Source organism: Eretmochelys imbricata, chromosome 28, assembly GCF_965152235.1.
Source record: "Eretmochelys imbricata isolate rEreImb1 chromosome 28, rEreImb1.hap1, whole genome shotgun sequence".
Classification (NCBI taxonomy): domain Eukaryota; kingdom Metazoa; phylum Chordata; order Testudines; family Cheloniidae; genus Eretmochelys; species Eretmochelys imbricata.
Window position 1 is genome coordinate 4,573,748 of NC_135599.1, and position 11,564 is coordinate 4,585,311.

Sequence of the window (11,564 nt, forward strand, 5' to 3'; positions counted from 1 at the left end):
GGATGATAAAAGTATGAAGGAATTCATGGTCCTTTGTGACATAATAAAATAAAATAAATATAAATAATTAATAATAATTAATACATTTTATTATTTGTATTGCAAGATTAATCTTTCTGTTTTGCAGATTCAGCTCGACGTTGATTCTTGTTGCTCTTTGCAATGTATCTATCTATCCAGGCAACAGTATTTGCTTTTGTTTCAGGTGGAGCACTCAGCGTGTTATGTTTTTCTGACAATCTGTGTCTCGAAAATTCTAGCCAATATGCCTGGAAGTTCCAAGAACCATCAAATTACGAAGGAATTTGAGGTCCTTTTTTATATTACCATTTATCAGTAGTTATTATCTGTAGAGCAAAGATTAATTTTTCATTTTTTTAGATCCAGCTCTACGCTGATTCTTGTTGCTATTTGCCATGTATCTATAGCTATCTAGCTATAAAGGCAACCGGTTTTTGCTCTTGTTTCTTTGTATTTGTACACTGCAACTTTACAGCCCAAGCCGCACGATCCTGATTAATGTGACACTGGCCAGCTGTGGGTGATTCATTGCACTGTAGACGTATCCTAACGTTATGTCTGCACAGCGATTAAAGCACCCACCTTCCCCCATTCGCCACGAGTTTTCAAAGATAATGGCCAATGGCTCGGCGATCACAGCCGCCAGTTCCTTTAGCACTCTCGGATGCAACTCGTCCGGCCCCATGGACTTGTGCACGTCCAGCTTTTCTAAATAGTCCCGAACCACCTCTTTCTCCACAGAGGGCTGGTCACCTCCTCCCCATGCTGTGCTGCCCCGTGCAGTAGTCTGGGAGCTGACCTTGTTTGTGAAGACAGAGGCAAAAAAAGCATTGTGTACATTAGCTTTTTCCACCTCCTCTGTCACTAGGTTGCCTCCCTCATTCAGTAAGGATTTTCATTCTCAGACACGGTGCACAAAGCAGGACTCAACCCTCGGCGTAAACTGAGTGAGCCGCCCACAGATTCTGGCAGCCCCAATGAGCCACTTGGTGTGAGAGCTCGGACCTGCCCTTGTCGCAGAAGGAGGGGGTCATCTGCGAGGGGACTGGAACACTGACCTATCAGCTCTTAACACCCAAACTTTCAGTCACTCTATTATCCGTGCCTCTGAGTGTAACTTAAACAACAAGAACAGCTACACTGGGCTAGACCAAAGGTCCATCTAACTCTGTTATTTGTCTTCTGATAGCAGCCATTACCAGGTGCCTCAAAAGCCACTACTGGGAGTTGAACTTAGGATCTCCTGTTTAGAAGACAGGTGCCTTAAACCAGCTAATCCGTGGTGCTTTCCTCTGGCTAACGTATGGTGTCTGCCCACACCTGACTCCCTGCCAACCCGCACTGGGCCCTAACAAGCGTTTCTTGTGTTTCGATTCTGTAAAGCAGAGAAGCGGGTGAAGTTTTACTCCCAAGGTGTGTGTGTGATTCTTTGGACAGGTCTATCCTACAAAATTAAGTCAGTGTCAACATTACTTTGGGGTGTTAAAAATTTTACCTTCCCTGAGCAATGCAGTTATATCAGCCTAATCCCGGTGTAGATAGCACTGGGTTAACAGGAGGACTTCTTCCCACCCCACTCTGCCTCTTCGGCTGAGGCCTGCTGGTCCACCTTTCACTCGCTCCTCTCTCCCCGAGGCCTCCTTGCCGGCTGCTCATTCCTCTCCGCCCCCTACCCCAAGGTCTGTCCGCCACCCACACCTCTCTGACCCCTCCCCTGAGACCCACCATGGCCGCCGCTCCCACCTCTCAGCCCTACCCATGAGACCCACCCAGCCTGCCACCCGTGCCTCTCCGTCCTGCCCTGCCCACCACTTGCACCTCTGTGCCCCTCCCCTGAGGCCCACCCTGCCCGCCTCTTTCTTCATGCTGCTGTTGTTATTCCATGACACATTAAAGATGGAATGAAAAGCTGAGTTTCCTCCAGGGTGAGGAAAGGAAGGAGACAACAACCCCCTGACAAAGCTCTGTGCCCCACAGAAAACCTGCCCCCTGCTATTACAGTCACTGATGTACTGGGGATATGACGGGAAAGGGACTGTCTGAATTATTGAGGCAGGAATTTTACAACAATCTACAGCAACATCACTGGCCACAAACACACTCTCCTCATGCTCCAGCCAGAAGGGAAACGAGCAGGAATTCTTGTTCAGCCCTGGGCACACTTACACAACAGCACAGCAGTGAGTGTGTTGTGGACGCTGGTCTGAGGAAACAATTGGAAACGATCACTCAGTGAGAACAGAACTAGAGGGTCGTGAGAGCGCTCTATAAAGCAAGTAGTTGTGGCTGAGTGGTTAAGGTGGTGGACTCCTTAACTACGGAGGAAGTTGCGGTTCTTTAGTTTCAGTGCCTGAGCATCCTTGACCCCAGTGGGAGCCAGGCTACATCTACACGGCAGAGTTATGCTGCTTTAGTTAAAGCGTTTTAATTAAGCCGCTGTTGCATGTCCACACTAGGCTGCTTGTGTCACCGGAGCGCATCCAGGCTAGCAGCTCTTGGATCGCCACAGAGAGCAGTGCATTGTGGGTCGCTATCCCACTGTGCAACTGGCCGCAGGGTGCTTTGGGAAGGGTTTGCAATGCCTCGTGGGCAGCCACACGAGGCAGGTTTCTCTATCCCATTGTTCCGTGGGCATCCGACTCGATTGCCAGCTGCTTTTCAGCTGCCGTGGGCATGGTGGGCAGAGAGTGTGTGTGTGTTGGGGACCGACAGTGTGTGTGTTCGGGGAGCGTGTGTGTTGTGGAAGAGTGAGTGTGTTGGCACGCTGTCCCTAAGTTCAGACAGCTGCTGGAAGCAACCAGTCCTGAGTCAGGGGGAGCGGGACACCCCAGTCCTGAGTCAGGGGGAGGGGGACACCCCAGTCCTGAGTCAGGGGGAGCGGGGACACCCCAGTCCTGAGTCAGGGAGAGCGGGACACCCCAGTCCTGAGTCAGGGGGAGGGGGACACCCCAGTCCTGAGTCAGGGAGAGCGGGACAGCCCCGACATCAGCCCCCACTTCTCGCACTGGCTCAGCACAGCCCAGCAGTCTCTGTCACCTACACACACTCACACACACTGCTGCCTCCCTGGCTGTGTGTCAGGGTGCAGGACGAGGGGGGTTTAGAGGGCCATGGGCCCAGCACTTTTTAGCAGCCCTAAGAACGGACGACGGAGGGGGGAACAAGGTGGAGCCTCGGGGGAAGAGGCGTTCTGTGGGTGTGGCCTCCGGGGGAGGGGTGGCATCAGGGAGAAGGGGCGGTGTGAGATTGTGGCCTCAGGGAGAAGTGGCGGGGTGAGTGAGGGCTGGGGGGAAAGGGGTGTCATGGGGTGTCACAGTTCGGACACCGGTGGCCCCCCCACTGTTTGGAAGATTCCACCACCCCTGCTCTGGGTCCTAGGTGTGGTGAATTTGTCAGGTCTGAGACAGGAGTTGCTTGTGAATGACAGTGACCCCTTTGCCAATTGGCACCAATAAGCTTTTGTCACACATTGCGACGGGGCAAGGCAAGACGGCTATAGTTAAGTAGTGAGGAACAGGTATTTCAGCCCCAGACTAAACAAATCCTTGGTACCATGGTAACCAAACGGCAGTTGTTTCAGGTTAATCAAGACACCTTGGGCCAATTAAGATCCTTCTAGAAAGCAGTGGAGATAGCTAGGTTGATTGGAACACCTGAAGCCCATCAAGGCCTGGCTGCAACTAGTGAAAAGCCTCCCAGTTCGTCAGTGAGGCCCATGTGTCAGGATCTGTAGGAGGAAGCCGTGCTGTTGGAGGAACCAAGCAGTACAAATCCACATCAGATGCAAGGAAGGAGGCCCTGAGGTAACAGCGAAGGAGATACTGAGTGGGGGCTGCTGTGGGGAAGCGGCCCAGGGAATTGTACACGTCCTATTTCCCAAAAGTCAGCTACCATAGCTGCTACTATTAGGGTCCCTGGGCTGGAGCCCAGAGTAGAGGGCGGGCCTGGGCTCCCCCCTCCCCTCCCCTCCCTGATTAATCATGGATACTGGGAAACAGAGATTGTGCGAGGCGGGGTTGCTTCTCCTCACCTCTCTTGCTGGCTTATGATGGCTCAGTAAGCTGTGGCCCTTGCCTCTAGAGAGAGAGAAGGGCTATGTGGAGGGTCACAGCGAGCCTCTGAGGCTAGCAAAATCCACCAGGAAACGTGGGACCCATAGAGACAAGGACAGAGCTTTGTCACAACATGAACTGAGCTATACCCTCACACCCTGATATAATAGAAAGACCAGCACAAAAAACAGAGAAAGGAACAATAAGATACTAAAATAACAATGGTTGCAACTCTCCATTTCTCTCAGTCTTTGGGTGGATGGGTACTAAGAGCTGTAGCTACAGTTGAGGAACCAGGCGATCGGACAGCTGGCTCAGCCCTCCATACTAGTACCTCTCTCACATATAGGGAAATGGGTCAAAATTGGAATTCATGTCATGACTCACTTCCCATAGGGGATCAGTCTGTCTCAGGCTCTGTCTATACTTCACACACTGGAAGTATTCTTCTGACAACCTAACACTGTGTACACTGGGGCTGAGGGCACATTAACTTCTTCTCTCAGTGGAGTGGACTTTTCACACCCCTGAGAGAGGTGGCTACGTCAACATTGCTTTTCAGCATAGACCAGACTTTAGATGGCTTATTGACCTAAAAGGTAATGGACTTCAGCCTTTTCCTTGGTGGTTGAGGACTGCAACTTTCCTACCTGCTGAACACATCCTACGACAGATGACTTTCCTTTGCAAATTAGAGAAGTGGGGAAGTCAGTGATCCTTACAGTCTAAGTGTAAGAACTTGTAAAAACTTCTACAAATTGTCTCTTCGAATAATTTTGCTTTCACTAGAAATAGACTTTGAAACTAAGCAAAATAAGTTCTATTTGAAACACAAAAATTTAAAATCTATACTGGGCCACTATTCACTTATACACTCTCACACACATTCTTCCACCCCAACCATTGGAGTGAGGTTTTCTACCAGAACTCTTTACACTACGGGGGTAAATTAAAGCAAATTAACTTTTCAAGATCACCTGTCACTTCCTGTATGACTAACAAAATGAAAAAGGAGACATTTTGTTTTAAAAAGTGATTCAGATTATCACACAATTAATCTCCTACTCTTTAACCAATAAATTCATTTTCATTGGAAACAATAACATATTCAAAGAGCTCAAATTCTTGTCATATGAGTTCATTTTCTTTTAATCCCCGTTGCCAACAACCAAACCCTGGCTCTAGTTCTGGTTTGTCCCAACGTAGGTCCCAACCAATTCTCTGAGTTCATATATCGCTGGTTCTTCTGCCATGTGTGTTGGTGGAAGGGGTCTCCTATGTGGGAATGTTTGCATCACGAGGAAAAAAAAAATCTCTCTTTTCACACTTTTTAATCTTTCAAAGTAGGAGGAGGTAGAGGAGAAGGGATGTAAATGCATAAAACACAAGAGAAAACTGTCCTACACTAAAGGCATTTATCGGTATAACTATATTGCTCAGGGGTGTGAAAAATCCAGAGTTGAGCAATGTAGTTACACAGCCCTAACGCCCTGTGTAGATAGCGCTACGTCAGCAGGACATATAGCTTGAGGGGGCTGGACTAATGAAGTCCGACGGGAGAGATCTCTCCCATTGGCTTAGAGCATCTGTAATAGCATGCTACACCAGTGCAGCTACATTGGGGCAGCTGTGCCAACATCAGCTTTATTGTGAAGCCGGAGCATCAGACACAAAACCAGAGAATCAGGACTCAACATGCGAGTATCTGGAAGTCTGAAATTGGAACCGGACACGTTCCTTGCCTCATTGGTTACCATCATTTCCACAGCCTGAAAGTCCTGGTTTCTGTGAAAATAGAATGAATTATATTGAAATTAGAATTCATTAAAGAAATGCTACTTGAAGGGTTTGTTGAAATATAGTTGTCAAGAAGAGAAACATTAAGGAGTGTGAGACAATGGGTCCTCAAACTAATTAACTTAGAGCTCCTACTGAGCTGGGAGATTGGTAAACATTAGTATGCAAGTAAGATATGTATGTATATTTGTCAGTTGCTGCTTCATTTTGTCTCTTATGTTCAATTGGCTTATCTGTATAAACAAGTTAGCTTGAGCCTTTGCAGGGGGCTCACATATCTGGGTCCATTGGCAAAGTGCTTTGCTAATAAACAGAGTGGTCTGACAAATTATGTGAGTCCTGAACCTGACTTTGACATTACCCAATCAGGCACCCAGTTTGGAATCCACGAGGAGGGAATGTCCTATGAAGCACTCTCTCTCTTTGGATCCAAATGGTGAAGGATGATTGTTCTCAATCTAACCCTGGCATGCTTTGGATCTGTAATCAGTGAGTTGTACAAACAAACAATTTTCCTTGGGTCTTTGGTCACCATAGCTTCTTTTACTGGGACGGAAACCAAGAACGGAGCGTGTACTCATTCAACCCCAGTTCTTTCCAAATCCTTGGCCTTGGTTAGGGTAAATGTACACTTCTCTGAAGTAGAATCCTTTACAAAAGCACTCAAAATCTCAGCAGTGTTAGTGAGGAATGGCTTCCTGAAACATGCCCAGCTTTTCTTTAATTTGGTGGCACAAATCCAGGCAAGGGACTGGATACAGGCCTGTTAGTTATCAGAGCTGGAGTTTCTATTCAAAACTAGCTATTTTTCTGCAGCTATTAGATTTCCAACACTGATTTCATTTCATACACTTGTTTTTAGCACCTACAAAGGATAAATTCAATAAAAAACCCACTTCTATTTCCTCAACATCTGCATCATGAAGGGGACCATTCCCCATGCCATAGAATTAGTTAGGTTATTTAAAATTTTTTAGTAACCTAGCATCCCCCATAATGGGGGACAAAACAGCCTCCTTGCCAGAAGTGGCTTTACCAATTGATGGAACCTGGGATTTAAACTCCAAATGATCACACGGTGCTTGGGATCCATCTGAATTCCCCTTCCAGGTTTTTGACACTTTCATCTCCAGGCATAGCGAGTCTGATGTAGGAAAAAAAGTGCTGGAGAGAGGTCAAATAAAAACAGGAACTGAACTCCTCCAAACACTTCTCCTAAATGGGAGAGAGGAGGGGATCAATTCAGCCTTCACATCCCATCAAATTCATGGGGGGAAGGGAGGAAGCTACTGCCTGATGTCTGCTAGGATCTACAGGAAGCCATGAGCTATAGTTACCCTGAGGTTATGACCCCTGCTAGAGACAATAATGAACTGAGTGACCTCCCAAGGGCTTCGTAGGGCATCCCATAGGTTTCCTTCAGGCACTTACAGATTCTGAGTTGGTTTCATGTTTCCTCACCATTGCAGGGAGCTCTCAGGGTCTGTCTTTCCTCTGAACCCTGGAGCTCTGAGACCCATGGCTCTTCCCCTTGTTCCAGCTGGGAAAACACATCAGGTTTGGAAATGGGAAACCCTGCTCAGATGAAAGAAAACAAAGGAGTTCAGGTGATTGCATAAGACTTTGTCATAAAAAAAACAAAACATTCTATTAATTTAACTTCAGTGCTTAGTGTGACCTGGTGTGCCTTGGGGAGTCCTGACTGAAAACGCTAAGGTCAGGGCAGGCTAAAAAAGGGAGAGCAGATGCTCCCAGAACTGATGGCTAACACTGAAGTTAAAATCACCGACCACTCACAAACTCTGCTTCTGATCCCCCACACTGGTTATTGAGAAGCCGAAAAAGATCACACAGCCCCCTTTATTGCATTCCAGTTCTCTGACTCCCAATCAGCACCTATGTTCGGTACAGTGAGAGCTTATTTAAAAATTCTGGTCACAGAAACACAATGTTCTGACCCCAAAGGGTCAGCCATATTACCAGGTCAGCACAGGTTTGAATCATAGAATCTCAGGCTTGGAAGGGACCTCAGGAGGTCATCTAGTCCAACCCCCTGCTCAAAGCAGGACCAATCCCCAATTAAATCATCCCAGCCAGGGCTTTGTCAAGCCTGACCTTAAAAAAAAGGTTTGGATCTTACCCAAAACACCAGGCTGCCAGCCAATCCTTTAGCCTCTAAACTAAAGGAAAGAAGGAAAGGTCAGATACATTCAGAAATCTATATATCGGGTTCTTCACAGTATTGGTGAGTTCCTGGCTTGAAAGTCCGTCTGGAACACATCCACAGCTTGGATGGGTCATTCAGTCCTTTGTTCAAGGCTTCAGTTTGCAGAGAAGTTGCTCCAGAGGTAGGAAGAGGGATTGAAGAGAAAATGAAGATGATGCAGCTGCCCTTTCTATTCCCTTTGCCTTGTGGCTTGTACTTCCTGTGTCCCAAACACAAGGTTCACAGCACATGGCATGGAAAAGCCCTGGAGTTCTCAGTACACAGGCATACCCCTGCATGTCTTGCTGACTCAATAGGTGTATCCCCTTGGTTCTTTTCATGGGCTCATTGTACAGCTGATGACCCTTGACAGGCCAGTGAAGAGGCTCCGCAGTGCTGATGCCAGTCTGTCCGGGGGTGTCACCCAGAAACACTGCACAAGTCTGGAAATACAGATATACCCTACATGTCTATAACTCACAACACAAAGGTGGTACAAAACAAAAGGATCATACTTGGAAAATCATAGCATTTTCACTGACACCTTACATGGCATATCTAGCATGATTCATTGCAATTTCATCATATTGGTATTTTATTATTATTATTATTAAAGAGTCTCACAATTCCCTACAGTGTCACACCTAGTAAACCAGTGAATTCCCAGGACCAGCTCCCTGGGTCCCTGAAGATGCTGAGCACTCTGCTTATGAGGGATTGAAATACCCACATATCTGCTGGGAACACACACAGACAGGCACAGTCTGTCCCCTGTGACAAAGTTCCTGCTCTACCTTGGTGGGTCTTGCGCTTATTGGCGGATTTGCTCGCCTTGGAGCTTCACGGCAGCCCTCAGCTTGGCCATTTTTCTGAACCCACAGTCCAGGTTGACGACTCCTGGGTCTGACCAGGAGTTGGGAGGATTTGGGGGGAACCCGGGCCCGCCCTCTACTCCGGGCTCCAGCCCAGGGCCCTGTGGAATGCACCTGTCTAGACTGCCTCCTGGAACAGCTCTGCGACAGCGACAACTCCCTGGGCTACTTCCCCATGGCCTCCTCCCAACCCCTTCTTTATCCTCACCATAGGACCTTCCTCCTGGTGTCTGATAATGCTTGTACTCCTCAGTCCTCCAACAGTCCATGTTCTCACTCTCAGCTCCTCATGCCCCTTGCTCCCTGCTCCTCACACACACCTCACTAACTGAAGTGAGCTCCTTTTTAAAACCCAGGTGCCCTGATTAGCCTGCCTCAATTGATTCAAGTAGCTTCTTGATTGGTTGCAGGTGTTCTAATCAGCCTGTCTTACTGGTCTCCAGAAGGTTCCTGATTGTTCTGTTACTTTACCCAAGGGAAAGGGACCTACTTAGCCATCTGGCCTGACCCTGTCACAACCCCTATGTTCACTCTTCTAGAAAACTATGATCAATTATTTACATAGTATGGCTTGTTTGAGGTATCATTTGAAAATGCATAATCTATAGAATATTATCCTCCTGTTAAAATATGTCAAATTGCCATTCTTCAGGAGGGGGAAGGTGTGAAGAAGACTTTTACATTCCTTCACAGGGACCACTTGAAGCTCATATCTACAACAGACAGCCGGTCACCATGACTCAGCTGAGAACTGAAGTTGTTTGTCATACAAAGGACTGAATTATAAAAAGAGGGGAGGAAAATGCTTGAGACTCTCTCTCTCCCCCTTTTCCTCTGCTCATGACAGCTCCTGAAGAAACTGAACTTGGCAGCAGGGGCGAATTAGGGGGACTTCTGGCTGAAAGGACAGCCAGCCTGTCTCTGGATAGGGTGAGAGAAACATTTGCTTTGTATCCGTTTTAGCTTGTTAACTTAGATGTTAGTTTGGGTTTTATCTTGCATTTCTTTTGTAAACAATTCTGGCTTTTATACCTCATTACCTGTAGTCAATTAATATGGTTTTTTGCCGGTACTTAGCCATCTCATTTTATTGTTTCATCTAACCAGTGTGTTGGGACTAAAGTGTGTTGGAAAATCCATTTGGGATAACAAGGCTGGCACATGTCATTTTCCACTGATGAAATGACAGACTTCATATGACCTTGCGTCGTTCAGTAGTGTGCTGGACAGTGAAAGATGCACAAAAGTCCGGGACCAGAGAATTTTCTGGGCTTCTCCTGTGGTGCACTGTAATTCGTGAGTCGCTGACTAACAGCGCTCAATACTGTGTAGCTGGCAGCGAGTTACATGCTGGAGACTGGGTGTTAACTGCCCAGGAGTGGCTGTTCTCACAGTAAAGCAGTGTAAAAGCCACCCCAGCTTGGGCAACTGAGGGGAAACAGCTGTTCAACCAGTCAAGATTGCACTGTGGTTAATGTCACAGACACTCAATTTCAAAGCATCTCCTAAAACACAGAGAAAGTAAATCCATGTCCCAGAAGTTGAAGACTCCAGACAGAGGACAAGTCTCCCTGGAACTGCTTCTTGCAGAGAGAGAGAGGTCCAGACACAATGAGAGAGAGTCCTGGGGAAGCTGCTAAGAATGGGCTGGTGGGGTTCAGTGGAGAAAGGGAACAGGAAGGGCAGGGATATCACTGAATGCAGGATCTCAGCAGTCCTAGATGTCAGGATAGCACCTAGTGCAGCCCATTGGAAAGCATAATCCCAATTATACATATAAAATGATGGGGTCTACATTAGCTGTTTCCACTCAAGAGAGGGATCTTGGAGTCATTGTCGATAGTTCTCTGAAAACATCCACTCAGGGTGCAGAGGCAGTCAAAAAGCGAACAGGGTGTTGGGAATCATTAAGAAAGGGATAGATAATAAGACAGTACATAACTTGCCTCTATATAAATCCATGGTACGCCCACATCTTGAATATTGTGTGCAGATGTGGTCGGCCCATCTCAAAAAAGATACATTACAATTGGAAAAGGTTCAGAAAAGGGCAAAAAAAACCTGGACTAGGAGTATGAAACAGCTTCTGTATGAGGAGAGATATGTAAGACTGGGACTTTTCAGCTTGGAAAAGAGACAAGAGGGCATATGAGAGAGGTCTATAAAAGCATGTCTGCTGTGGAGAAAGTAAAGAAGGAAGTGTTATTTACTCCTTCTCAGAACACAAGTACTAGGAATCACCCAATCAAATTAATAGGCAGCAGGTTTATAAGAAACAAAAGGAAGTATTTCTTCAAACAACGCACAGTCAACCTGGGAACTCCTTGCCAGAGGACGTTGTGAAGGCCAAGATTAGAATAGGGTTACAAAAAAAAAAAAAAAAAAAAAAAACACCATGAGAAATCTATTGAGGACAGGTCCATGACTGGTTATTAGCCAGGATGGGCAGGGATGGTGTCCCTAACTTCTGTTTGTCATAAGCTGTGAATGGGTGACAGGAGATGAATCACTTCATGATTCCCTGTTCTGTTCATTCCCTCTGGGACACCTGGCGCTGGTCACTGTCGGAAGACAGGACACTGGGCTAGATGGACCTTTGGTCTGTCCCAGTGTGGC

The 11,564-nt window shown here is 47.0% G+C and overlaps 1 long non-coding RNA gene across 1 annotated transcript; it reads right to left on the reverse strand.

The window, feature by feature from the left end:
* Positions 1-5,150: 5,150 nt before the first annotated feature.
* Positions 5,151-11,099, reverse strand: LOC144258331 (uncharacterized). The gene is made up of 4 exons (XR_013344666.1): positions 9,157-11,099; positions 8,011-8,519; positions 6,907-7,445; positions 5,151-5,858 (listed from the first exon to the last, which is right to left on the reverse strand). It is a non-coding gene; the product is annotated as an uncharacterized LOC144258331 (long non-coding RNA).
* Between the last annotated feature and the right edge of the window lie 465 nt (positions 11,100-11,564).